This window comes from Mastomys coucha, chromosome X (assembly GCF_008632895.1).
Source record: "Mastomys coucha isolate ucsf_1 chromosome X, UCSF_Mcou_1, whole genome shotgun sequence".
In the NCBI taxonomy this organism is placed as follows: domain Eukaryota; kingdom Metazoa; phylum Chordata; class Mammalia; order Rodentia; family Muridae; genus Mastomys; species Mastomys coucha.
In genome coordinates, this window is record NC_045030.1 from 70,817,513 (window position 1) to 70,823,111 (window position 5,599).

The 5,599-nt window shown below is 39.2% G+C and overlaps 1 long non-coding RNA gene across 1 annotated transcript in view; it reads left to right on the forward strand.

Annotated features, from left to right (window-relative positions):
* LOC116093050 overlaps positions 1–4,867 on the forward strand; it is a 5,733-nt gene extending 866 nt beyond the window's left edge. Inside the window, exons 2-3 of the long non-coding RNA XR_004119602.1 lie at positions 1,152–1,316; positions 4,130–4,867. This is a non-coding gene — a long non-coding RNA (uncharacterized LOC116093050). The remainder of the gene's footprint in view (positions 1–1,151; positions 1,317–4,129) is intronic.
* The last annotated feature ends 732 nt before the right edge of the window (positions 4,868–5,599 follow it).

Consider the following 5,599-nt stretch of genomic DNA (forward strand, 5'->3'; position numbering starts at 1 on the left):
AAAAAAAAAAAAAAAAAACCTTTCCCTTCCTAGATTTCAGTTTTGCCAATAAGGAATAGAGAGGCACAAACAAGGTAGTCTGCAATGCTATAAAATGTTCATTTAAACAGGTAAATCAAACAGGAAGAAAAAAAAACAATACACCCAGAAAAACAGTCTGCTTAAAGTTAAGGATCAATTTAGTCCAAACTGTTGTTTCTTTTTTATGATTCAGTGGGTACTGAGGCTCTTTGGAGCTCTGGGACATCCATAGGAGCAACAATCTCACTGATTTAGAGCTGTATCAAAATACATATTCATAGAAATATCCAGCTGATTGAATGCCAGATAAATATGTTTTTGAAAGGTACATCAAATTGGCTTCTATTTGCTTCCTCTGAAACCTCAAAAAAACAGATGAGATTTGTGTTTCTAAATTAATTTGCACACTAGCCCACAAGATTCACTTTAATTTTAAGATATAAACCAGATGTTGCTATTATAACAGAATTAATGTATAATGAACTGCTTCTAAAGACATTTTGTGGAAAACACGTCTTAAAATTATCCTTGATTTCAAAGTTCAACAAGTAAAATCTTTCCCAACAAACATCTTGGTTTTTATTTGGGGATTTAATTTTGCTAAAGTATAATGTAAACTTGCACTCTGGTTCCTTGAGGAAAACAAAATAAAGACACTTGCAGGAAAATAACAATCAGGAACCTTTGTCTCTGAAACAAAAGTCATGCTTCATTCCAATCTGTAAAGGTCAGTCCTTGTTAAAGACAGCAGCGCTGGCACATCTACAGTGAGAGAGCAGCTCCCCCATGAGGCCTCATCTAGAACTGAGGAGAAGAAAATGGTTAAAGCCTACAAGCACATAGGAGACATTGTTACATACTTTTACATAGAAATATGTGAAAGCTTTATTTATACTAGAAAAATGTGAAAATAAATTGAACAATAAAGGATTGGATGAATTATTCTCAGAAACACTTAAGTGGTCTCAATTTTAAAGGCGTGGTAAGTTATTTATTACACTGTTAATAAACAAGATTACAATTACAGCACTGATTCCAATCCTGTTCAAATATACAGACAAAGAACAACAGATATATGTTGGAAGATATATTTCATTTTCCTTCTTTATGCTTTTCCCTGTAACTTCTAGATTTTCTGCAATGAACATTTTACAGTAAAAATATTCATTTACAAGGACCTTATTAAAGAAACAAAAGAAGAAAAGATGATGATGATAACGATGATGAGGACAACGACGACAGGCAGAATATAAGGTGTAAAACAGCAGAAGAGAGCTTGTCCCTGCACAGAGTGGGTATGAATGAGGAGGGGGGGAAGTTAGCTTTGAGCTAATGTTTCCTTGGAGATATTTGCATTCTTTCTGTTTGTGTCATTACATAAAAGTCTGTGCTTGATTTAAAAAACTGGTTCTGGAAATATTAATATACATTTAGACCCTCTGGATTCTTGAGAATTAAAAGGTAAGGAAATGGGATTGAGGAAGAGGCAAGGAACCAATGTGATTGAAAAGAAATGTGAGGAAACCCAAGAGGGATGAGAAAGAGGAGAAAGACTTAGAGGAGAGGAGAGAGGCATAAATCAACCAGCAATCTTCACAACAGTCTGCTTGCTTGCTTGCTTGCTTTAGTATCTTTTTTTTTCGATTGTCTCAAAATTCTTCACTCAGCCAGCGAAAAGTACATAGCAAATGCCAGCGTGAGAAACTCTTCTCTTTTCCCATAAGCATTAAATGTTCCCATTTTGTACACTCTTTGAGGAACACACCCTCCTCTCTATATTATCCAGCTCCTTCAGTGGTGTATGGATTGAAGTAGAGACCCTCCCATAGCCCGTTCAGTGTGATCATGTATTCATAAGAATGAATGAGACCCTCATCTCTGAACTCAGCACAGCTGAGCCAGGAGTTCACTTGCTACATAATCATTTTATTTCTTAGTTGTTATTATTAACTACTCACTCCTGCACGAATGTCTCAGGATGATTTTATTGTTTGCATATGCTCAGTTAGGTTGTAGGATGACTGTGTGTGCTTCTTCATCTATACTATAAGGTAGTTGTTACTATATCTCCCAGCCATATCTCCCATTTGCTCCCTTCTAGTCTTACGACTCTTCATCTTCTCCCACTCTGTTTTCACTTCTTAATTATGACCTATAGCTTTAACAGTTTCTAAAGTCAAATAGCTCTGAGGGTATCCCAAATTTCCCCTTCCAGCTATCTGACCTGAAAGACCCCCTGGGGGAGACCCCCACTCAAATCTCGGGAGGACGTACACCCAAGGAATCACGAGAGACCGTCCTTGATGTAATTACAAGAGGTATTTTTTAATTTTCAGGGCGCCCTGGTTTGGCACCACACCTATCTCACACAGGAGATAGTGGAGCCTACCACGAAGTTATAGGGAAAAGGTCTGAGGGAACAAATATTAACTATTATGTGCAGAACAGAGTGGAAAATTCCTAAGGTTGGTGTTAATCTGAGTCAACAAAGCATCTGACCTTAAACCATATCTGAGAGGACCAGATGGTCCATTACTTAGTGTCCGCCAGGCACTTCTTTCCAGGCCTGGGCCTTGGACATGTCCTCGTTTGCCTAGACATTTTTTCCTCTATGTTTATAGTTTTATGTCTTCTTGACCTGCCAGCTCTTATGATATCTAACAACTTGCTTGCTCTTTCCCAGACCTATGTGGGCCAGCTTGTGATGGATTCTTAGGCCCATAACTTTTCTTCCTAGTCAGCATAGGTCTAAAGCTTTAATTTTTCCTTTCAGACCCACCTTGATATTTTTTTTAAAGTCAATCTAATATTTAACCCCTGTTCTCACATACTTCATTTTCCTCCAAGCCCTAATCTTAGTTACTAAAATCCCAATATACTCTATACTATCCTTGTTTGTTTATCCTCCAACAGTTATTGAAGTGAAAGGGGCCATTGTGGCTAATTGGCAAGTACACATTTGCATAGTGGTAATATCCAACAGCTGTGGTTATTTTCACAGCTAAGATTCTACTCAGGGAACAATATAGAACACTCACAAGGCACCCTGAACTCTTGGACTGAGGAACTATTAGCTGAACTAGAACCTCAACTCTGACATATCCAAGTCCTTCTTGAACACTGAAAAGAGTTCAACTGAAAGAATACAGCACATTAGAACAAGTCCCAAGAAACAAAAGAACCCCAGATGTGTAAACTCCAGCACAGTGGCATAAACATGAAAAACAAGGCACCATAAGTCCTCAAAAAACTACTCACCTTGCAATAATGGCATCTAGTAAGAGTATGTTAGATGAAACTATAGATAGTGAACTCAAAATAAGCTAGTATGTACAAAGAGGTAAATGTGAAAAAATACTCCATATTTAAAAGACAATCAGCTAAATAGAATAAGAAAAGCAATGCAAAATATAAAAGAAATCAACAGAAACAGAAATGCTGAAGAAACAACACACTGAAATGGAGTCTCACCAGTAGAATAAATCCAGGACAGTGCATAATCTCGGAGCTTGAAGACAAGGGTATGGAACTAGAACAATCTTACAAAGACAATATGAAATAATGAGAAGATGTCAGTAGGAATCCTAAGACATATGTGATGTGAATGATGAAATCTACAGATAATAGAAGCCTCTAGTTCTAAAGGCATAGAAAACATCTTTCTCCAATAATTTGTTTTTTATTCACTTTACATCCTGATTACAGCCCCCTCCCTTCTCCCTCTTCTCCCAGTCCCACCCTTACAAATCCCTCTCCCCACTGCACCCTCCCCTTGGGTATCACGCTGCCCTGGAACATCTAGTCCCAGCAGGACTAAGCACATCCTCTCCCACTGAGGCCCAATCAGGCAGTCCAGGTAAAGGAAGGGGATCTAATGACCTGCAACAGAGTCAGAGACAGCACCCACTCCAGTTGTTGGAGAACCCACATAAAGACCAAGCTGTACATCTGATATAAAAGTTAGGAGTTAGGTTCAATTCCAGCGTGCTCCCTAATTAGTGGTTCAGTCTCTGTGAGCCCCATGGTCCCAGATTAGTTGAGGCTAGAGGTCTTCTTGTGGTGTCCTTGACCCCTCCAACTTGCCAACTTTTATCCCCTACTCTTCCAGTAGACTCCTGGAGCTCCACCTGATGTTTGGCTGTGGGTCTCCACATCTTTCCTCCATGAACTGCTGGATGAAGCTTCTGAGGAAACGGTGATGCTACATTCCTGTCTGCAAAGATAGCAGAGTTTCAATAATAGTCACAAGAGTTGGTTCTCTCACATGGGATGGGTCTCAAGTTGCAGCAGTCATTAGATGGCTGTTCTCTCAATCTCTGCTCCATTTTTACCCCTAAATGTCTTATAGGCAAGACAAATTTTGGATTGAAGGTTTGGGATTGAGGTCACCCTCCCTCCTCTGGAAGCCCTTCCTAGCTAGAGAAGGTGGCCACTTCAGTCCTACTCTGGTAGAAATTTCAGCTTGGGTCACCCCCATAGACTTCCTGTACCCTCCCTTTCTCAGACCTCCAGCTAGTCACCAGAGATACTCCCCAACTGATTTCCATTCTCATGCCCAGCTCTCTCCCACCCCTCTTCTCCCTGAGCTTAATCACCATCCCCATTCCATTCCCTCAACTCATTTCCTACCAAATTTCCTCTCCCCATTCACCTCTAATAATTATTTAGTTTCCCCTTCTTAGTAAGAGTCACACGTCCTCTTTTGGGCTCTCCTAATTACCCAGTTTATTTGGGTCCGTGGATTGTAGCATGGTTATCCTGCATATTATGGTTAATGTCTACATAAAAGTGAGTACATTCCATAGATGTCTTTCTGGCTCTGGGTCTACTAACTGAGGATGATATTGTAAAGTTGATCAATTCACCTGCAAAATTCATGATGTCTTTTGTTTTTAATAGTTAAATAGTATTTCATTGTGTAGATGTACCACATTTTCCTTATCCATTGTTTAGTTGAGGGACATTTAGGTTGTATCCAGTTTCTGGCAATTACAAATAGAGCTGTTATGAGCATAGTGGAGCATGTGTCCCAAGATGTAAGGGGGTATCTTTTGGGTATATATCCAGGAGTGGTATAGCTGGGCCTTGAAGTAGAACTATTCCCAGTTTTCTGAGAAACCATCAAATTGATTTTCAGAGTGATTGTACAAGTTTACACTCCTACCAGCTATGGAGGAGTGTTTTCCCTTACTCTGCATCCTCACCAACATGTGCTATTACTTGAGTTTTTCATCTTAGCCATTCTGACTGATATAAGATGGAACCTCATAGTTGTTTTGATTTGCATTTCCCTGATGACTAAGGACTTTGAACATTTCTTTAGGTGCTTCTCAGTCATTTCAGACTTCTCTGTTGAGAAATCTCTGTTTAGCTGGCTACCCCATTTTTAATTGGGTTATTTGGTTTGTTGATATCTAAACTTCTTGAGTTCTTTCTATATTTTAGATATTAGCCCTCTGTCAAGTGCAGGGTTAATAAAGATCCTTTCCCAATCTGTAGATTGCTTTGACAGTGTCCTTTGCCTTACAGAAGCTTTTCAGTTTCAAGAGGTCCCATTTATCAATTGTTGATCTTAGTG